Source organism: Drosophila subpulchrella, unplaced genomic scaffold, assembly GCF_014743375.2.
Source record: "Drosophila subpulchrella strain 33 F10 #4 breed RU33 unplaced genomic scaffold, RU_Dsub_v1.1 Primary Assembly Seq37, whole genome shotgun sequence".
Lineage (NCBI taxonomy): Eukaryota > Metazoa > Arthropoda > Insecta > Diptera > Drosophilidae > Drosophila > Drosophila subpulchrella.
In genome coordinates, this window is record NW_023665590.1 from 396498 (window position 1) to 420580 (window position 24083).

Here is a 24083-nt window from a genome sequence, read left to right on the forward strand (position 1 = left end):
GCGGAGACTTAGGGGAGAGATGGAGAGGGAGAGCGGACGGCAGTGCGAGCGCGCGAGATGTACACATCTGGATAAAACTGCCGCTCGACACTGCCTCCTGAAATTAAACGCCCTTTTGACGTGAACAATAATTTTACTCATTATTATACAGGCCGTTTAGAATAAGACTCTTTTCTGAAGTAGTTGCCAATTTAAAATACGGGAAAAAACACTTTCTATCGACAACCATTTAGTGTCAGATTCTTTCCAAGGATAATAAAGCTCCACCAATCTATAAATCGTTAATATCTTAGTATTGATCAATCGCAATTCGGATTTTTTTTTGTTTTTACATATGTGCAGGATTGGCAGCCGTTTTTGACAGATCAGATGTTGTGTTAAATTACATATTTCATTAGCAGGGCCAAATGTTAAAGCAAGAAAATGCTAGAGTAAGAGTAGAGATAGAGTTTCTGCAGAGGAAGGACGTGTGTGTCTTAAGAAGAATAAAACTAAATTAAACGATAAGGAGAAACACTGTACAGACGAATCAAAGAATAAACTGGTAAATTTTGAGTTAAACTATTTACTATCGAAAGCCTTACTTAAAACTATCAAGAGTGGCTGAACATTTTCGTATTACGCAATTCCACTAAGCTTTGCAATAAATTGTGAAATTCGGAAACTACATACACCACAAAATACAACATTTTTTGGGCAACTCGTCAATGTGTGTGCAGAATTGGTTCAGAGCCTTGCAAACAAAATGGCGATGTTTCTATCGTCTGTCGTCCAATAGTCACTTTTTAGTAACTTATGCGCGATAGAAACACGAAAGAACACATTTTACAATAACAAAATATACATATATCGCGTGGAAGTCACTTCTAAGTCACTTCTGGACGATAGGAAGACGATAGTACACATTTAACAAAAACAAAAAGGGTCGGGATCGTGAAGAAGTAACTTCTTAGATACTTCTGCGCGATAGAAAGACGATAGTTCACATTTGACATAAACAAAATTAGTGGGAAGATATTTCAATGTCCCTGTTCAGATTCACGATATGGCCCCACGGTGCCCAGTACCTGCGGAGAATTTGGGCAAAGGGAGCTTTCGCTACTGCTGGAGAGAGGAAAAATTCAGTCAGAGCATTGAACAGCATCGCGACGCTAACGGAGTTGCGTTATTCTTTTTGATTGTTTGTTATATAGAAATCACTCGAAAACCACAAATAAATAGTATAATTATATTGTCTTGATTTCCAAAGTGTTTTGTACGTCTTTTGTGTTTATGAGCCGAGCTGCCGGCAGGAGGGGACACATCTTAACATGGTGGCCCATGAGGGGAACGTCTGCAAGCATTTGTGGATAATTTGTGAACAATTTAAATATATATAAAAGCCTAACTAAAAAACAAAGGGTGTCAGGTTTGCGGTCAGCGTCATTCTACGCTGTTGAACTTGCCGAGTGCAGCTCAGCCCGCCATCGCTCCGCAGGCACCTCTGCCCAGACGTCGTCGCTGCAATCGCGATCTTCGATGGCTAATAATGGTGATCCGTCTCAACGGGAAGCCGGCTTCGAATATCGATGCTATTCTTCCTCATCGCCCTCTAATCGAGTGGGCAATATTCTTTTGGCTACAGCATCTCAGGTGGCCTTCATCTCAGGCGGACAATGGCGAGGACGTTCATTGCCGGAGTAGGCCAAGGGGTTGGGTCCAGGAGCAAGTACACGGTTAACTTCAAGGTTCTAAGCATTAACGCGTTCCCGACGTACGGATGGACGCTACGTGGTGCGCCTCCCTTTTAAGAGGTATCTGGATCACAACATCGTGTTGGGACGATCTCACCAAGGAACCCTTAACCGGTTTCTCCAGCTCGAGCGGCGGCTTGTGGCACGCCCAGTGTAAGGAAGACAGTACGCTGAGGAGATTGAGGAGTGTTTCACCTTGGGACAAAGGACCCTCGGGCCCCTTCTCCAAAACGACATGTCTGCGGTGCTTCTCAATTGGCGAAAATATCGCTATGTTTTTGCAGCCGACATTCAAAAAATGTATCGCTGCATTAATGTTCACCCGGAGGACACGCAATATCAGCGGATTTTATGGCGGGCGGCGGATGGAAACATCAAGACATACGCGTTGTTGACTCTGACGTTCGGAACGGCATCCGCACCATTCACAGCCATTAGAGTCATATATATATATATATATAGAGTCAATGGAGGATTCTTTTAAAGGAGAAGATATATGTGGACGACATACTATCCGGAGGTCACACTCTTCCAGGTATCTTCTACACTTCTAGAAGTAACGCAGAAGGTTTTTATTTTTTTTAATACTTTGCTATTTATTAATTAGTGGGAAGATATTTAAATGTCCCTGTTCAGATTCACGATATGGCTCCACGGTGCCCAATACCTGCGGAGAATTTGGGCAAAGGGAGCTTTCGCTACTGCTGGAGAGAGAAAAAATTCAGTCAGAGCATTGAACAGCATCGCGACGCTAACGGAGCTGCGTTATTCTTTTTGATTGTTTGTTATATATAAACCACTCGAAAACCACAAATAAATAGTAAAACAAGGAAGAACGCTATAGTCGAGTACCTCGACTATCAGATACCCGTTACTCAGCTAAAGGGACCAAAGGAAAATGGAGATATGCAAGCAGCAAAGCGAGATTGAAATGCGCCACCTACCGGCGGTAGACAGACTTAAGCGTTGTGGGCGTTAGGTTGGGCGTGGCATATTCGCGTAACAAACTTGCGCTGCGCACAAGCCTACGAAATCTAAATCTGAAATCCCATTTCTCTATCTTTGATATTTTCCGAGATATTCGCGTTCATATTTACGATTTTTTGAAGTTTGTGGGCGGTTTATGGGCGTACAAGTGGGCGTGGTAGACTTTTTTTTGGGTCAATCGATAGGTATTTATGAGAACAATACATTTCAGTTAAAAATTTAATTCTAGCATCAAAACTGTAGGAGCCACGGTTTTGGGCGGCTTGAGGGCGTTAGAGTGGGCGTGGCACTCTGCTGAAACAAACTTGCGCTGCGTAAGAAGCTCAGGAATCTGCACCCCAAATCTCAATAGCCTAGCTCTTATAGTTTCCGAGATCTCCGCGTTCATCCGGACAGACGGACAGACAGACAGACGGACATGGCTAGATCGACTCGGCTAGTGATCCTGATCAAGAATATAATTATTTTACTAGGTCGGAAACGCTTCCTTCTGCCTGTTACATTCATTCCGACGAATCTAGCATACCCTTTTACTCTACGAGTAACGGGTATAATTATATTGTCTTAATTTCCAAAGTGTTTTGTACGTCTTTTGTGTCTATGAGCCGAGCTGCCGGCAGGAGGGGACACATCTTAACATGGTGGCCCATGAGGGGAACGTCTGCAAGCATTTGTGGATAATTTGTGAACAATTTAAATATATATAAAAGCCTAACTAAAAAACAAAGGGTGACAGGTTTGCGGTCAGCGTCATTCTACGCTGTTGCACTTGTCGAGTGCAGCTCAGCCCGCCATCGCTCCGCAGGCGCCCTCTGCCCAGACGTCGTCGCTGCAATCGCGATCTTCGATGGCTAATAATGGTGATCCGTCTCAACGGGAAGCTGGCTCCGTATATCGATGCTATTCTTCCTCATCGCCCTCTAATCGAGTGGGCAATATACTTTTGGCTACAGCACGCATCATGGTTTAGAATCCAGTCAACGGGCTCCAAGCTGACATCACGGAGCTCATCGATCAGGGCTCTGAGGCGACCATCACATCCGAGCATGTGGTGCAATCCCTTCATCTCAGGCGGACAATGGCGAGGACGTTCATTGCCGGAGTAGGCCAAGGGGTTGGGTCCAGGAGCAAGTACATGGTTATTAATTAGTGGGAAGATATTTAAATGTCCCTGTTCAGATTCACGATATGGCCCCACGGTGCCCAATACCTGCGGAGAATTTGGGCAAAGGGAGCTTTCGCTACTGCTGGAGACAGAACAAATTCAGTCAGAGTATTGAACAGCATCGCGACGCTAACGGAGCTGCGTTATTCTTTTTGATTGTTTGTTATATATAAACCACTCGAAAACTACAAATAAATAGTAAAACAAGGACGACCTGTACCTCGACTATCAGATACCCGTTACTCAGCTAAAGGGACCAAAGGAAAATGGAGATATGCAAGCAGCAAAGCGAGATTGAAATGCGCCACCTACCGGCGGTAGACAGACTTAAGCGTTGTGGGCGTTAGGGTGGGCGTGGCATAGTTTTTTTAAATCAATCGATAGGTATTGACGAGACCATTACATTTCAATTAAAATTTTGTATCTAGCATGAAAATTGTGGGCGCCACAGGCTTGGGCGGCTTGTGGGCGTTAGAATGGGCGTTAGAATGGGCGTGGCATATTAGCGTAACAAACTTGCGCTGCGCTCAAGCCTACGAAATCTAAATCTGACATCCCATTTCTCTAGATCTCATTTCCGAGATCTATACTTCCTCATCGCCCTCTAATCGAGTGGGCAATATTCTTTTGGCTACAGCATCTCAGGCGGCCTTCATCTCAGGCGGACAATGGCGAGGACGTTCATTGCCGGAGTAGGCCAAGGGGTTGGGTCCAGGAGCAAGTACACGGTTAACTTCAAGGTTCTAAGCACTAACGAGTTCCCGACGTACGGATGGACGCTACGTGGTGCGCCTCCCTTTTAAGAGGTATCTGGATCACAACATCGTGTTGGGACGATCTCACCAAGGAACCCTTAACCGGTTTCTCCAGCTCGAGCGGCGGCTTGTGGCACGCCCAGTGTAAGGAAGACAGTACGCTGAGGAGATTGAGGAGTGTTTCACCTTGGGACAAAGGACCCTCGGACCCCTTCTCCAAAACGACATGTCTGCGGTGCTTCTCAATTGGCGAAAATATCGCTATGTTTTTGCAGCCGACATTCAAAAAATGTATCGCTGCATTAATGTTCACCCGGAGGACACGCAATATCAGCGGATTTTATGGCGGGCGGCGGATGGAAACATCAAGACATACGCGTTGTTGACTCTGACGTTCGGAACGGCATCCGCACCATTCACAGCCATTAGAGTCATACACCAGTTGGCACAGGACGAGAAGGATTCTTTCCCAATGGAGGATTCTTTTAAAAGAGAAGATATATGTGGACGACATACTATCCGGAGGTCACACTCTTCCAGGTATCTTCTACACTTCTAGAAGTAACGCAGAAGGTTTTTATTTTTTTTTAATACTTTGCTATTTATTAATTAGTGGGAAGATATTTAAATGTCCCTGTTCAGATTCACGATATGGCCCCACGGTGCCCAATACCTGCGGAGAATTTGGGCAAAGGGAGCTTTCGCTACTGCTGGAGAGAGAAAAAATTCAGTCAGAGCATTGAACAGCATCGCGACGCTAACGGAGCTGCGTTATTCTTTTTGATTGTTTGTTATATATAAACCACTCGAAAACCACAAATAAATAGTAAAACAAGGACGACCTGTACCTCGACTATCAGATACCCGTTACTCAGCTAAAGGGACCAAAGGAAAATGGAGATATGCAAGCAGCAAAGCGAGATTGAAATGCGCCACCTACCGGCGGTAGACAGACTTAAGCGTTGTGGGCGTTAGGTTGGGCGTGGCATATTCGCGTAACAAACTTGCGCTGCGCACAAGCCTACGAAATCTAAATCTGAAATCCCATTTCTCTATCTTTGATATTTTCCGAGATATTCGCGTTCATACTTACGATTTTTTGAAGTTTGTGGGCGGTTTATGGGCGTACAAGTGGGCGTGGTAGACTTTTTTTTGGGTCAATCGATAGGTATTTATGAGAACAATACATTTCAGTTAAAAATTTCATTCTAGCATCAAAACTGTAGGAGCCACGGTTTTGGGCGGCTTGAGGGCGTTAGAGTGGGCGTGGCACTCTGCTGAAACAAACTTGCGCTGCGTAAGAACCTCAGGAATCTGCACCCCAAATCTCAATAGCCTAGCTCTTATAGTTTCCGAGATCTCCGCGTTCATCCGGACAGACGGACAGACAGACAGACGGACATGGCTAGATCGACTCGGCTAGTGATCCTGATCAAGAATATATTTATTTTACTAGGTCGGAAACGCTTCCTTCTGCCTGTTACATTCATTCCGACGAATCTAGTATACCCTTTTACTCTACGAGTAACGGGTATAATTATATTGTCTTAATTTCCAAAGTGTTTTGTACGTCTTTTGTGTCTATGAGCCGAGCTGCCGGCAGGAGGGAACACATCTTAACATGGTGGCCCATGAGGGGAACGTCTGCAAGCATTTGTGGATAATTTGTGAACAATTTAAATATATATAAAAGCCTAACTAAAAAACAAAGGGTGTCAGGTTTGCGGTCAGCGTCATTCTACGCTGTTGCACTTGTCGAGTGCAGCTCAGCCCGCCATCGCTCCGCAGGCGCCCTCTGCCCAGACGTCGTCGCTGCAATCGCGATCTTCGATGGCTAATAATGGTGATCCGTCTCAACGGGAAGCTGGCTCCGTATATCGATGCTATTCTTCCTCATCGCCCTCTAATCGAGTGGGCAATATACTTTTGGCTACAGCGCGCATCATGGTTTAGAATCCAGTCAACGGGCTCCAAGCTGACATCACGGAGCTCATCGATCAGGGCTCTGAGGCGACCATCACATCCGAGCATGTGGTGCAATCCCTTCATCTCAGGCGGACAATGGCGAGGACGTTCATTGCCGGAGTAGGCCAAGGGGTTGGGGCCAGGAGCAAGTACATGGTTAACTTCAAGGTTCTAAGCACTAACGCGTTCCCGACGTACCGATGGACGCTACGTGGTGCGCCTCCCTTTTAAGAGGTATCTGGATCACAACATCGTGTTGGGACGATCTCACCAAGGAGCCCTTAACCGGTTTCCCCAGCTCGAGCGGCGGCTTGTGGCACGCTCAGTGTGAGGAAGACAGTACGCTGAGGAGATTGAGGAGTATTTCACCTTGGGACAAAGGATCCACTCGGACCCCCTCTCCAAAACGACGTGTCTGCGGTGCTTCTCAATTGGCGAAAATATCGCTATGTTTTTGCAACCGACATTCAAAAAATGTATCGCTGCATTAATGTTCACCCGGAGGACACGCAATATCACCGGATTTTATGGCGGGCGGCGGATGGAAACATGAAGACATACGCGTTGTTGACTCTGACGTTCGGAACGGCATCCGCACCATTCACAGCCATTAGAGCCATACTCCAGTTGGCGCAGGACGAGAAGGATTCTTTCCCAAGGGCCACCGAGGTCTTAAAGAGGAAGATATATGTGGACGACATACTATCCGGAGGTCACACTCTTCCAGGTATCTTCTACACTTCTAGAAGTAACGCAGAAGTTTTTTATTTTTAAATTTTTTTTTTATATTTTACTATTTATTAATTAGTGGGAAGATATTTAAATGTCCCTGTTCAGATTCACGATATGGCCCCACGGTGCCTAATACCTGCGGAGAATTTGGGCAAAGGGAGCTTTCGCTACTGCTGGAGACAGAAAAAATTCAGTCAGAGTATTGAACAGCATCGCGACGCTAACGGAGCTGCGTTATTCTTTTTGATTGTTTGTTATATATAAACCACTCGAAAACCACAAATAAATAGTAAAACAAGGACGAACGCTATAGACGAGTACCTCGACTATCAGATACCCGTTACTCAGCTAAAGGGACCAAAGGAAAATGGAGATATGCAAGCAGCAAAGCGAGATTGAAATGCGCCACCTACCGGCGGTAGACAGACTTAAGCGTTGTGGGCGTTAGGGTGGGCGTGGCATAGTTTTTTTTAAATCAATCGATAGGTATTGACGAGACCATTACATTTCAATTAAAATTTTGTATCTAGCATGAAAATTGTGGGCGCCACAGGCTTGGGCGGCTTGTGGGCGTTAGAATGGGCGTGGCATATTAGCGTAACAAACTTGCGCTGCGCTCAAGCCTACGAAATCTAAATCTGAAATCCCATTTCTCTAGATCTCATTTCCGAGATCTCAGCGTTCATCCGGACAGACGGACATGACTAGATCGACTCGGCTAGTGATCCTGATCAAGAATATGTATACTTTATGGGGTCGGAAACGCTTCCTTCTGCCTGTTACATACCTTCCGACGAATCTAGTACACCCTTTTACTCTACGAGTAACGGGTATAAGTATATTGTCTTAATTTTCTAAGTGTTTTGTACGTCTTTTGTGTCTATGAGCCGAGCTGCCGGCAGGAGGGGACACATCTTAACATGGTGGCCCATGAGGGGAACGTCTGCAAGCATTTGTGGATAATTTGTGAACAATTTAAATATATATAAAAGCCTAACTAAAAAACAAAGGGTGTCAGGTTTGCGGTCAGCGTCATCATACGCTGTTGCACTTGCCGAGTGCAGCTCAGCCCGCCATCGCTCCGCAGGCGCCCTCTGCCCAGACGTCGTCGCTGTAATCGCGATCTTCGATGGCTAATAAAGGTGATCCGTCTCAACGGGAAGCCGGCTCCGAATATCGATGCTATACCTCCTCATCGCCCTCTAATCGAGTGGGCAATATACTTTTGGTTACAGCACGCATCATGGTTTAGAATCCAGTCAACGGGCTCCAAGCTGTCATCACGGAGCTCATCGATCAGGGCTCCGAGGCGTGATGGTCGCACCGATCATGTGGTGCAATCCCTTCATCTCAGGCGGACAATGGCGAGGACGTTCATTGCCGGAGTAGGCCAAGGGGTTGGGTCCAGGAGCAAGCACATGGTTAAATTCAAGGTTTTAAGCACTAATAATTGTTTCTCGTTGGACGTCTCTTCGGTCACTTCGCTGCTGCCCTGCACAAGCTTCTCGCCGCAACGATGGACCCACATTCATGGACTTCCGCTAGGGGATCCGGAGTACTACCGTTCGAAGAGGATTGACCTTATCTTGGGAGTGGACCTTATCGCGCAGATCATGCTGTCCGGCTCAACAGACTCAGCTGGGGTTCCCTCAGGTCAAGCCGCCGACTCGACCAGCTCCACCCAGATCCGTTGCCATTATGTAGTCTCCGAGGCGGAGTCGCTTCTGAAGGGCTTTTTCGAGATTGAGACCGTACCAGAGCGGACGGCTCGCACGGAGGAGGATCGGTGGTGCGAATCGTTCTTTCAAAGAACGCATTCCCGACGTAAGTTCGGAAAACTTAAAGTTGGACGAGCTTGTACTCGTCAAGGACGACAGATTCCCCCCATCGCAGTGGCTGCTCGGAAGGATTATCGAGCTTCACCCGGGTCAGAATGGCTTGGTTCGCGTGGTAACGCAAAAAAACCAGCAAGGACAGCTGAAGCAGCTCTAGTCGCTCACGCTTATGCACACAATTTCTTTTTCTTTCTCCTCTCAGATTATAGGTACAGCTCAGGACACTCAGGACACTTTTAATGCTATGGTCTAGCATTAGCGGGCGGCATCCAACGATTCTCAACATATTTAATTGTAAAAGGTAATGTCTTCTAATTTATTTTTACTTTGACTGAACAAAAAACATTTTTTGTTTCTGTTTATTTTAGAAATGGTTATTAATAAATTTCTTATGTGGACGGAGTTGGACCTAAATAACATTGTTCAAAAAAATTTCCTTCATGCCTGGGACCGTGTATACAAGCGGACAAAGCTCTTATACAAAAAATAAATGCAAAATACTGAAAGTATAAAAAAATATGTTTTTATTCTAGATTTTTCAATTGGGAAAGACTCTTCCAGGTATCTTCTACACTTCTAGAAGTAACGCAGAAGTTTCTTTTTTTTTATTATTTTTTATTTTTTTTTAATACTTTGCTATTTATTTATTAAATCTTATCCCTTTGGATACTAACAATAATTGTATCACATCTTAAACTTATTAATCTAACTAACAGTCATATGACTGATATTGTGCTAAAGGGGCCCGAAAGTTATTGCTGGCTTGGCAGGTCGTTGCGTTGTAGACGGGTTCGGCTGGAAGCCCAAGTCAAGACTCTTGCGAGCCAATCGCCTCGTGCACAGAGAGTTTTTCATTGTAGGACGCTTTTTGTTTGTCTATGTTTTGGTTGCACCATACCATGGTGCCCCAGTGATAGTTCGCAGGATTTTCGATTGAACGCGCTGTATAATGTCTATATTGCTGCTGCAATGCATATGGGGGAACGCCAGCCCCATGGCTGGGAGCCATATGACCAGATGGGCTTGAGAGTGGAGTTGTAGACCAAAACCTTGTAGTCCAGACGCAGGGGCGAACGAGCGTTAAGAATCCAGTGGAAGCTGCTGGCTTTTAGTTTTAGATGTACTTTCTTGCGTTCGATGTGTCTTCTCCAGGTTAGTCGTCTGTCAAGGTGGACGCCGAGATACGTTACATCGTTGACTTGGGGAATCTGCGTATTATTCAATGATAGTGGAGGCATGTTTGCCTATTGAGAGTAAACGTTATGTGTTTACATTTTTGTTCATTTATCTTAATCCGCGATTCAGATAGCCACCTCTCTACTACTCTCTAGCCATGTCCGTCTGTTTGGATGAACGCTGAGACCTCGGAAACTATAAGAGCTAGGCTATTGAGATTTAGCGTGAGCTTCTTACGCAGCGCAAGTTTGTTTCAGCAGAGTGCCACGCCCACTCTAACGCCCACAAACTGCCCAAAACAGTGGTTCCTACAGTTTTGATGCTAGAATAAAAATTTGAACTGAAATGTATTGTTCTCATAAATACCTCTCGATTGATCCAAAAAAAGTTTGCCCCGCCTACTCTAACGCCCATAACGCTTAAGTCTGTCTACCGCCGATAGGTGGCGCATTTCAATCTCGCTTTGCTGCTTGCATATCTCCATTTCCCTGGAGGGGAACGGGAACGTGTATCTGATAGTCGAGGTACTCGACTATAGCGTTCTTCCTTGTTTATATTTTAACCAGTTGGTTCTGTGCGACGTCGGCCTAAGGGGGTGATCTGTAGTTTTTGAGCTTTGAAGAAGAATTATTAACACGGGCGAGTGGTCTGACGACAGGTCCGAAAGCGCTTTGGCGCTTATTATATTGCGGGGAATGTTTTTTGTCACCGCAAAGTCTATTAGGTCTGGAACTTTCTTGGGGTCTGTTGGCCAGTATGTGGGGCTGCCAGGGGAAACATAGTCTAATTTGTTGTTCGGTCTTATAAATGCATTGTATAATTGCCTTCCTTTGGGAGTCACAAGGCGTGATCCCCAGTGCGTGTGTTTGGCGTTATAGTCCCCTGCAGCTATAAAGCGATCTCCAAGCAAGTTGTAGAAGTCCATGAATTGTGCTTCAGAAATTGTAAAGCGAGGCGGGCAGTAGACAGCGGCTATAGTGAGGTTTCCGTTGCCTGACTGCACTTTGATAGACGTGGCTTGCAAGTACACCTATCCCTCGCTTTGCGTCGGGGATACGTTCCAAAAAAATACGACGCAAATTGACGACGCAAAGTGAATTAGGATTTTCTAAAGCAAGCCATGTAAAGTTCGAAGATGGGTTCCAGGGTTACAAAAATACTACATTTTAAAAAGAAAATAACAAAATAACATTTCATTTTATTACATATTATACATATAAAAACAAAATGAAACTATTCATTTAAGACAAAATAAATTCTTCAATTACATACTCAATTATGAAAAATAAAATTAGAATTAATCACTCTCTGATCTTGAATAACTGAGCCGAAACAAAAAAGAGGAATTCCCGTGTTTTAATTGCGTAGCGCAATTATGGTGTTGCCACCCTTTAAAAACATATTAACGACTTCATCCTAAAACACCGCAACATCGAAAATCTAACGACGTACAATGAAAATTAGTTATAATTAAGAAGCGACGCAACTTCGAAAAAACGCAAAACGAAACGACGCAAAGCGAGGGATAGTTGCAAACCTTTTGCAAACCTGATTAGGATGCCGGTTCCGCCGTTGGCTTTACCACCTGGATGGTCTGTGCGGTAGAAAGTGTAGTCTAATTTTTGGAAGTTGTATTTTTTTGTGAGGTGTGTCTCTACCAGAAGCATAATGTCGATATGATTATCATTCAGGAACTGTGTTTCTTCAAGGTAGTGCCGTGAAACGCCATTGGCGTTCCACATTGTTATTCGTAGATTTGCCAACTGTTACTTGGACTGCTTAGCTGCAAGTAGCTGTAACACCATGTTCTGGTTTTGAACCAGTGTTTGCATGGTCGTTTTTATGAATAACATTAATTCCATCATACTTTGTTGCATGGTGACCATCATAGATGCTTTGTGCCTGTACTTGGATCTGCTGAGCGTTTCCTAGATTAGATTAGATTAGGATTTTCCGTCCCCGATCGAAGGGCATCGGCGTATGAGAAGACCTTCTGGGCATTTAGTTGACCAAATGAGGATCTTGCAGCCGTGCCAAAAAATACTTCCGGCGTCGTACGCGAGTAAGTGTACGCATTTTGGGTATTCTGATGACGCGTTGGTGTCACTGTTCGGTTACGTCGGGCTCGATTCCTTTTAGTACCACTGGCAGGCCCTTGCTGCTTTTTAGTTGGTGCGTTTAGTAGCTTTTCCTAGCTTCCTCCAGGTATTTGGATACTGCTCGGAAATGTTCTTCAGATTTGGTCTGAAGCTTGGTTTCATGGATATCCCCTTTTGTGCTCGGAAAAACATGAAAGTTTCCGTCCCCGGTCAGGGCAACAATTTTGTTGACCAGGGCGTTCGAGGTTTTCTCCCTAATAAAAATTGGTGGGGGCTTAGGTCTCCTGAGCCTGTTCTGGTTCATTTTTGCTAGAAGCGCAAATCTATTCGTGTTGGATCTCCCGGGTAACTTATCTTCTATTTGGATACGGTTTAATTTTGACGTGTTACCTACCGCGGTATTCTGCGGGCTAAGCTTACGTTGATATGGATGTATCGATCTAGTCCGGTCTGAATGGCCGGACCCGCTTGCTTAATTATACCCGTTACTCGTAGAGTAAAAGGGTATACTAGATTCGTCGGAAAGTATGTAACAGGCAGAAGGAAGCGTTTCCGACCCCATAAAGTATATATATTCTTGATCAGGATCACTAGCCGAGTTGATCTTTGGGTTTTAGCGTCTTTTCGCTTATTTGAAGTTACCCAGTTTAGTTTTTGTGTTTTGTTTGCATTTAATTTATCAACTTTCTTGCACTTTTCGCAGAGCTCGCACGAGACAAGTCCGCTCTCTTCAGTTGTCGCAAAAAATTTGAAAAAGCAGAAGTGACTTCGCAAAGTGTCGCCGAAGTGGCACATTTCTTCTCGACGGGAGTCACTTCCGCGATCCGAATGCGATATCGATCGATATCATCTTTTAGAAGTAATTAATAGTGCCTTCCGCGATAGAAAATGTTTGCAGGGAGGCGACAAGTGAAATCCTAAGAAAAAACAAAAAGCGTTAATACATTCCAGTCTGTTTTCGGCGAGAGTGACAATAATGGCTGAGGCAACATCTTGACCCGAACAATTAGAAAAGCATAAGCTGGAGGAGATTACGTCGCAGCAGAGATCTAGATGAGGCTTTAATACTATCCAATCTTTTGTCGCGGAGAGGGGCCATAATCGCTGAAACGCTACTTGACAAGGAGGAGCAATTGGACAAGCATAAGCTGGGGAGTTTATGAGAAGAGATCTAGAAGAGTGGAATAAGACAAGGTGGAAAAGTTACGTCACTAAAAATAAAAGCGAAGATAAAAGGCAGTTTATCGAGAGAGCAGACAACGGTGGCAGTTTCAATTGCAACAAAGTACCAGAGAAGAAGTCAAATAGTGGCATTTATCAGAAGTGAGCAACAAAAGACGAGAGAACTTGCGATTCGCAAATATAAATCCAGCATACATCATATTAATATAAAAATCCAAATTTGAAGTCAAGGCAAACCATTTAAGGCAACGTAAACCATATTTTATTTCCATTTAAATTGTTCTTATTTATTAGTTTAGAAGAAATGAATTTAGAAAAGATTGGTATGGCTTACTGATAAAGATCAGTAATTAGCTAGGTAAGCTTGAAAATATACATGCTGAAGAGATCACGCGATTTTCTGTTGTAGAGCTTAGAGGAAATTTAAAAGAATTAAGATTGACAACATTAGAAGTCTAAGCAGTTTTACAGGAAGAACTCATCTCCTATTTTGACGTAAATATTATCAGCCGGGAGGAAAATTCAGGAAGCTCAGACGGGTCAGTGTACGGGGAAACTGACGACGTACAGTCAGCTTCTATTAATTCTCGACCCTTAGCCATGTCGTTCACACTAAGAGATATAGAAGTTTCGCATTCCGCATGTACTTGAAATGATGCTCTAGGTATTGACGAACGGCTTGCAGATTTCGAGCTTAATTCTATTACAGTTGGGTGGATTGATTTCCAAAAATGGGTAAAGGGCGCTGAAAAATGATTCTTGGGTAGCCAACCAGGAATAATCATTTGGGCTGCACTAAAAGAATCACTGAAAAATGAATTACGGCAAAACAGGTTTATAAGATGCTGGAAAATGGGACGAAAACCCAGAAGGACAGTCTCATAGAATACTTCTACAGTATGACCGCTATGGCAACTCAGTCGAAGTTAAACGAGGAAAGTATTATTGAATACATTGTAGAGGGTATACCTGACTCGGAACAGAAAAACTTTTTTGTGTGGATTTTCGATCTTCCTAGTGTGCGTTGTCCGTGTAAGAAACTTTAATTTTGTTAGTGTACAACTTCGTGTGCTCTGCCCCGCAACAAAGCGTTGTGGGCTAGGGGTCTAGTCTCTTAACTGCGGAACTTGTGGGACCTAGTTTAACTCCGAATGGAAACAACAAACATGGATTGAATAAGTCATCGATATTTATTACTGATTCATTTTGGTACGTCATGAGGGAAAGTGATGCTTACTTCGATAGCTCTGCAGATGATTTTGTTTGCACCAATTTCCGTAAGGCGATATTTTGTAGAATATATTGCTAAGGGATCGAAAATATGTGCAAGTAGAAAGATTGTTTTCGCCTTCCAAAATTTTTATTGCTGAAAAAAATTTCTTGCTGTACGAACTTTGCAAGTGGTTTGACACCCCAGACAAGTTAGAAATACGCTAAATATTACTCTCTATAAATAACTAAATATCTTACGATATTTGACTGTTTGAACAACAAAACTTGAGTCTATCTATTGAATATGTTCATTTTATGTAAAAAGCACTTGTTGGGGCGGGGTGGCTTGAACGCTGAAATAGATGAAGTCCCAGGAACGGAGGGTACGCAAAAAAACACGGGTGTAGTTTGGGGTTTTTGCGCGACGGGCATAGATGTTTATTCGTGCACTTGGAAAAAAGAACTCCTCAAGCCTAACTTAACATAAGCGCTCCAGAGCGAAGCGGAGACTTAGGGGAGAGATGGAGAGGGAGAGCGGACGGCAGTGCGGGCGCGCGAGATGAAGACATCTGGATAAAAACTGCCGCTCGACACTGCCTCCTGAAATTAAACGCCCTTTTTGACGTAAACATTCTCCCCCCCCTTGCGAGGACACCCGTAGCAAGAACCTCAGGATAGTAGGCTCAGGAATATGTTGGGAGTGAAGATCGGTCGTCCGTATGTAGGAGAGTGTGGTGGTCTTTTCCACACTTGTGGCAGTGATAACCACTGCGGCAGGAGTCCTTGGAATGATTGTGAGCCAAGCAATTGGAGCAGTACTTCTGGATATGTACTTCCTGGAGCCGATTCTGGGGGCTTAGCCGTAGAAAGTGGTGGCACTTCCGTAGAGGATGAATATTTTGGCAGACTCGGCATTGGTAGGATTTAATACCTCGAGTACGTCTGCCATCCAAGGCGGGGTATGGAACCCAATATTCGGATGGAGTATTCTTAGGAGGGACTTTTTGTACGGAAACTTGCGTTGAATAGGACGAAATGGTGTGTGGAACTGAGGCGGCTACTGGCCTTGGAGGGTCGGATGGAATCGGCAGAGTAGTAGGACCGCTGTTTCGATGCAGCAATGTGTGATGCCGATCTTGGCAAGTGAGACAGTTGTGAGCGCTTGTGCAATCCCGGAATTGATGGCTACTTGCAAAGCAATTGGAGCACAACTGCTTCCTTTGAATATACGCCAGGCGATCATCTATCGTCATCTGTAGGAAGCGTGGACATATACGCACGGGGTGGTTCTTCTTCGTACACAGATCGCAGCCTTTGGGTATCGTAACTAACCTTGTGTTGAATGAATTTATTTTTGGAAATTCTGTCACTCGAGTTGTGTCTTTGGACTGGACGTGGAGGAAATTGTCAGATCGGAAGCTATCGACGGCCTCAAGAGTTCGATGGCGCTCCGTCAAATAGGAATCAAGCTCAAGCCACGTAGGAATTTCGGCTTTATTTTGGATGGATTGCTCCCATAATGAGAAAGTGAGCTTTGGTAGTTTTGTTGAGCACATATAAACCAGGATAGGATCCCAATTCTCAATATTAACACCGGAAAGTTTTAAGAAAGTTAAGCAACCTTGAAAAGTGCGTTGAAGTTCCTTTAAGGCTGCTCCCGACTCCTGTGCTACGGATTGCACATTGATAAGTGTTTTCAGGTGACTGTTTACCTGCAATCGCTTATTTTCGAAACGCTCAGTTAGGTTTTTCCAGGCTGAGCGAAAGCCATCATTGGTGAGTGGGGATCTCGAAACTATGGAATGAGCTTCGCCACTTGTTTTTGAATTTAAGTGGAATAATTTTTCAACGGGCGTTAGACTCGGATTGTCTATGTATATTGCCGTGAAAAGGTCCCGGAAAGTCGGCCAGAGAAAATAATCGCCAGAGAAAACCTCTGCGTCGATAGGAGGGAGTCGACAGCCATACGACGTGGAATTTTGGGATGGAGTTACTGGAGCTTGAGGTATTTGGGAGGAGCCTTTTTGGATTTGTTCCATGAGCTGCGCTGCAAACATTTCATAGGTGGAGTACGTTTGGTAATACTTCGATTTTAGTATGGATTTCGTGTCTGCGGTGCCCTCGCCAGCAGTTATAATACAGTCGGAGCATATGTCGTATGCTGCCTTTACCGTTTGCCACAAGGAATTTAAGTGATCGCGTCGGATTTTACAGGCTGATAACGTTGGGGTAGGAGCACCTGGAGCGTTCACAGTGGCCTCAAAGTGGATCAGACAGTCAGCTGTGGCCATAAATCGGGTTAAAGCGGATTTGACTGATGTTGCCATGACGTAAAATAATTTAAAATTTTTAATTCAGAAGTATGGAAACGGGCTAGAATTTAATTGGAATTTAGGAACCAATCAAGATTGTAAATATATACGGTCACACTGTCGAATAGGCAAAGTCAATAAATATTTATTATATCGGATGGTCGGACTTATGTAAAGAATTACGGACTTTAATTTTATTTGTTTGAAAGGAACAATTATTGTGAGCCCTTGACCCACTGTGCACTAGCAAAAATATCGAAATACGTATGTATGTACACTGTACATATGTGGGGTGCGAATAGCGGAATAACGCTGCGGGAATTGTACAGACTTCGCTTATGTTTGTTTGTCGAAGTTTTCGATTTATTGTGTGTGGACTGTATTTGGAAAAACGAAAAAATATGTGCAAGTATTTTAGCGGCTGCGGATATACAGTGAGAAAAATCTTGAAAAGTTTTGGGGGCCTGAATTGGCAGAACACTAGAAATTAAATAATTCTCACTGTATGCTTGGCTTATATTTGCACAATATTTTTTCTAAGCTTGGAATTTTTTCTCGATTTTGTATATGTGTATGTAAGTATGGATGAGCGGCCAAATGCAATTAAAAAAAGGAGTCGGAAAAAATTGGCAACATGGCCGCACGTAGCAAAAGGAAAATCGAAGAAAAAAATGGCGAAGTAATTTATTAATTGCCGTTGTCGGATTTAATCGGACTAGGATTTTGTACAAATCGTACAGAAAGTCAAACGAATTATATTTTCGAGTGGCTGACTGCAGACCGGCAATTAATAAGACGAAAAGCTTTACTTATCTTATCGGCTCGAATGGAGCAAAATGTGGGGGCGGGGTGGCTTGAACGCTGAAATAGATGAAGACCCAGGAACGGAGGGTACGCAAAAAAACACGGGTGTAGTTTGGGGTTTTTGCGCGACGGGCATAGATGTTTATTCGTGCACTTGGAAAAAATAACTCCTCAAGCCTAACTTAACTTAAGCGCTCCAGAGCGAAGCGGAGACTTAGGGGAGAGATGGAGAGAGAGAGCGGACGGCAGTGAGAGCGCGCGAGATGAAGACATCTGGAGAAAAACTGCCGCTCGACACTGCCTCCTGAAATTAAACGCCCTTTTTGACGTAAACAGCACTCATCATATTCATCAAACAGCAATGAAAAATCGCTCTTTTAAGTAAACATTACGCATTCATTCAATCAAAATTATTTAATACGTACTCGTTATTACTGTTAAGCCTAGTACTCACATCGACGAAAACCGCGAGCTAACCATAGGAGTGAGCGAGAGGCAAACAGGCGGCTAAAGGTTTTCGTCGGGTCTGTTTTTCAGCGAGGTACTCAGATGAGCTAAGGAAATACCAGAAAAAATACCAGATTTCGGGAGTGAATTTTCGATGAACGCCGTTAGCCGCGGCCCAAAGAATAAGAAATTTAATCTTTGGCGGTGTTCGTGCAGAAGCGGTGGGGAATTTAAAAATTTTAAATGGAAGAAAAACCCCAAAAACTGTTAAAGGAGGTCAGTGCAGATGAAAAAGGAGGCCTTATCCAAGCTGTTGCCCATTATTGTGGGATTCGACCGACAGGAAGCAATACCACAACAGGGGCAAAACCGCAGAAGAGTTGAAGTGCTAGAGGAGATCCACTAGAGAATACCAGTGGGACGGAAGGAACATGCCGAGTGGGACTTCGCTCTCTACATGGACATCCTGCCGGGCGTGTCCTCGCAAAGAAAGTAAGATCTAGCCAAAATAATTTGGATGCGTTTTACTAATAGAAGTATTTTTTCAGCAGAACCACCAGTAATATGATCTCCGAAGACCTCTCCATTAGGACTCCATACACCATAACCACCAGCTACTTGGCAGCTTAAGCGGAGCTGGAGGACGCGCTGCCTTCTACAGGGAGGAGGAAAATAGGGCGCCCGCTAAGGAACAGTTGTAGAAGCCATGGCCAGGATGCTGGGCGACTTCCTGCAGCATCAGCGGATCAACCCTGTTCCCAATCCGTCTCCCCCCTCCTCAAGGTCAAATACGCCTATTGGGACACGGAGCTGGACTGCGGTGGCGCGGGAAAGATGGCGAAGCATCCGTGGGACGAAAAGGAAGCTTTAAACAACTAATTTACATAAATAAAAACATTCGTTGAATGTCCATCTATTTTTAATTGAATTTCTTTGTGTACCAGCAGACTCCTCCTTTTTAAATTTCTCCAATTGTTTTTTTTCCCGTTTGGCAACAAACCCAGCTGCTTGTCAGTAAGACCATGCTACATGCATTGCGGGTGAACTTTGAAAGCTTCGGTCACACTACAAAGAATAAGCTTTTTCGACTAGTGAAACTCTTAGCCGATCTGAGTACTAGGCTTTATAAATAAACTCGACCACTTTATCCGCGGGCCACCAACTTACGCAATGCGCTACAGCCCATTTATAACACCAGTTTACAAAAAAAAATTGATGAAATACGCACTTCAGGAAATCTTTGTTTTCCGGTAAGATACATCTCCCTGATTAAGAAAAGGGCATTTAAAATTTTTTCTATGGTACCAATTTTTTTTAAAGTTTAAAAAACGTTTTTCGCACTTTTTTATTTTCTAACTCGAGTTGTGATAAACCGAATTCGGTCATTAAAGACTCATTTTACAGGTAATGGAATGCCCTTTAACTTTTTTATACATATCATTGAGTTCAATACATTAGTTTACAAGCTACACTTCGTCAAAGTTGAAAAAGTTGGCAAAAATGCAAAAACGCTGGCATAAATTGCTTCTTTAAAAATACACGCCTAAAAACCGAAATTAGTTTTATGTTGTTTTCTTAAAGGCTGAACTTTTACGGAGAATATAAGCCATTGATCACGACAATCCGTTGGTAAATCGATTTTTTACAGATTTTTAAACTTATATACCCAAGTTCAGTGTTCCGGAGCAGCGGCCGTTAAACATTATTTTAAATATTCAGTGTTGGGGAACGTAAGATTTTGGTGCATTTTGAATTTTTTCTTTTTGGTATCGCAGAGTGTCGAGAGTAAAAGAGCGAGTGACAGAGATAGAGAGAGAGAGAAAAGCAAAGTAACGGCACTCTAAAAATAGATTACCATACGTGAGAGCCTTATTTGCTAGAATTACGCCGCCTGTGTACATTTCTTTCTCCTGGTTCCGCATCTTAGTATTTTAAAGTCTTTGGTTGAGGCCAAAGCCAAAATTTGGTAGTCCTGCAGGTAAAATCAACGATAAAAATGGAATAGGTGTCAAGAATATACACACTCTTGGTTTGATTACAGTTACAAAGAAGTTAGATGACGCTGAAGTTGATTGAGTTCAAAATTACAAGTCATTAAAGCCAGAGTCAAGCCCAGTTGAAATGAAAATACTGTTCACAGACGAAGTCGCAGTCTTCAGAGACTTAAGCGCTTGCCGTTCGGGGAAACTGAGACGGTTGACAAGGAGATAAAGGATTGGCTCCAGGAAGGAATCATTCGTCTTGGTTGCTAAACAGGATGGAACCAAAGCACTCTGTTGCGACTACCGCAAATTGAACCAGAAGATTATTCGCGATAATTTTTCTATGACCTTAATAGACGATGTCTTACATAAGCTCCGGAGGGGAACATTTTTTACAACGTTGGACTTATCAAACGGATTTTTCCATATCCTGGTGCATTTACCGCATTTGTCACCCAAAACGGTTAATACGAATTCTGTTTCGTTCCATTCGGAGTTCGAATTTCCATGCCGTGTTTATGCGTTACATTTTTTCAATGCTTAGGTCATTGATTGAAGACGTTGCATTGATTCTGATTATTCCATCAGAAGATGAACAGGAAGGGTTGGACAAATTTGAAAAAGTCTTAGATGTTGCAACGCGTTCAGAGTGTCCAATTCCAGGGCTATATAGTCGAAAACGCAACTATGCAACCATCAGCAGAGGAGACTTGTGCAGTCGAAAATATCCCAGTTCCCAACAGTACCTTGTTCTAACATCCTATATTCGAAGTTTTGAAAAAGACAACGCTATTATTGCCAGACCTTCCTTTAAAATGCGCGATGAAGAGTTATTTTCCTTTAACCAACTAAAAGCGTAATTGTCTAGTTTCCCTGTACTGGAGTTTTTTGATCAAAATAGTGCTACAGAAGTCCATTGCGATGCTAGCATGTGCGGATATGGAGCAGTTCTTCATCAAAAGGATTCAGCTGATCAAGAATATAACCCAGCAGAAGAATATGCCGAGGAGAAATACTCTTCTTACGAGATGAAGTACTCGCTATAATACATGCTCTACAGAAGTGGATAATCTACTTGCTTGGAAGAAAGATCAAGATTGTCACCGACTGCAATGCGTTTGCTATGACCATGCGGAAGAAAGATGTCCCAGTAAAAGTATGCCGTTGGGCAATGTTTTACGAGGACTTAAGTACACAATAGAGCAACGCCCAGGCACTAGGGTGATACAGGTCGAAATTAAATTATCCGTTGTAGTAATTTATTTTAATTTAATTTTTTGTTTCCAATTTTCTAATACATTTTTCACTTAGCACTTGTCACTTAACCACTTTTGTCTTCTAATAGAAACGAACCGTTACCCGATTAAAAATCGACTGCTGCTGGGTTGCATTTGATTAATCATCAAGCCTCGGCTTAAGAGAATTATTGTCAATTTTGTGAAAGAGATTTTATGATTCTAAAGAGAGTCAAGTAAGGTGTTTATTCTGTATAATTGGGTTCGCCGCGGAATTTTGATCGACGGATGTTTATGTTTTCTTTAAATGGGCTGTGCTTGAATATAAGCTGCAGAGGACGGACCACAACTAAATTGATTATTGGGACTTTGTTTATAAGCTGCAGAAGACGGGTTGATTATGTTGTGCGGAAGCTTGAAATTAATATCTGCAGAGGCTTGAAATTAATAAGAGCGTGGGAAATGTCGCTAAGTTATCCAATTAAATTGAGGATGCTGAGTGAGAATATTGCGGCCTGAAGTTGTTTATAAATTGGACAAGAAGGCTATAATTCTGGGTTGGTTAACTCCCTTTCTGAATTGAATCGTCCCGGTTCATTTCGGATTGCAAATGGTTAGTCAGAGAACTATGGGCTAGACTGTGAGTTTCCTCAATAATTATCGCATTGTCTTCTCGTTTTCTACATCTTGGAGGAATTTTCTCGTGTAAAGTAAATTATTGGGAAAGTTTTCTTTTAAAGGTTTTTGGATTATATAAAAGTCTTCGAGAGTGCAATGTATTCCCGTTGTGATATTTGGTTGAAGATATTCTCTAAGGATTGACATTAGATTTTCTGGCGTGTCTTACTCTATTATATGTACTCTATTATATGTTATACTTGTATGTTTGTAAATATTATTCATGAATAGAAAACTTAGCTTTTGCTATTAATAGCTGAATCATAAACTGGATTAGGGCTGGTTTCTCGAGTACCGGCTAACATTTCTCGAACAAAAAAAGTCCCTGCTAAGCAATTTCTCGAGCCTCAATGTGAGAACTATAACTTAGACAGGGACTCAGACTCCATGTTAAGTCTTTTTCCACTCGATGAAATGATAGCTATTTTCACAAAGCGTATTCAGATAAAACAAGGAAGAACGCAATAGTCGAGTACCTCGACTATCGGATACCCGTTACTCAGCTAAAGGGACCAAAAGAAAATGGAGATATGCAAGCAGCAAATTTGCCACCTACCGGCGGTAGACAGATTTAAGCGTTGGGGGCGTTAGAGTGGGCGTGGCAAAGTTTTTTTTTAAATCAATCGATAGGTATTGACGAGACCAATACATTTTAGTTAAAATATTTATCTAGCACGAAAATTGTGGGCGCCACAGGCTTGGGCGGTTTGCGGGCGTTAGAGTGGGCGTGACAAACTTTTTTTAGATCAATCGATAGGTATTGACAAGACCAATACATTTCAGTTAAAATTTTTTATCTAGCATGAAAATTGTGGGCGCCACAGACTTGGGCGGTTTGTGGGCGCTAGAGTGGGCGTGGCATATTCGCGTAACAAACTTGCGCTGCGCTCAAGCCTACGGAATCTAAATCTGAAATCCCTTTTCTCTATCTTTGATATTTTCCGAGATATCCGCGTTCATATTTACGATTTTTTGAAGTTTGTGGGCGGTTTGTGGCCGTTGAAGTGGGCGTGGCAAACTTTTTTTAGGTCAATCGGTAGGTATTGATGAGAACAACACATTTCAGTTAAAATTTTTGTTCTAGCATCAAAACTGTAGGATCCACAGTTTTGGGCGGCTTGTGGGCGTTAGAGTGGGCGTGGCACTCTTCTGAAACAAACTTGCGCTGCGCAGGAATCTCAGGAATCTGCATGCCTAATCCCAGTATTGTAACTTGTATAGTTTCCGAGATCTCAGCGTTCATACGGACAGACGGACAGACGGACATGGCTAGATCGACTCGGCTAGTGATCCTGATCAAGAATATATATACTTTATGGGGTCGGAAACGCTTCCTTCTGCTTGTTACATACTTTCCGACGAATCTAGTATACCCTTTTACTCTTCGAGTAACGGGTATAATTATATAATCTGGAACATAAACAAAACTTAAAAAGTTGATGCAATAATCAAAGCAAGCCCTGTGTTTTCGCTTAGCAGCTCAAATTTGTGATTATCAGCACTCTGTAGTTGTTTCTCGTTCAGATAAATTAAAGGCGACGAGAAAACCGTTTTGCTTTTACGAACACTTTATCTCGTCTTTAAGTTTTTCGGACAGATAGCTATCAGGGACTTTGACAGGGAGTCGAAAAACCGGCCCTTAATGGTTTATTACTTCTTCAATAATGTTTTCGATACTACTTTCTGCGGATTGTAAAGTTTTTTGATCAGACTAGGATTGTTTTGACTGATTTCTATGGGACAAACTATTAATCTGAATTCGAGATAATGTGTCTGCAACTACA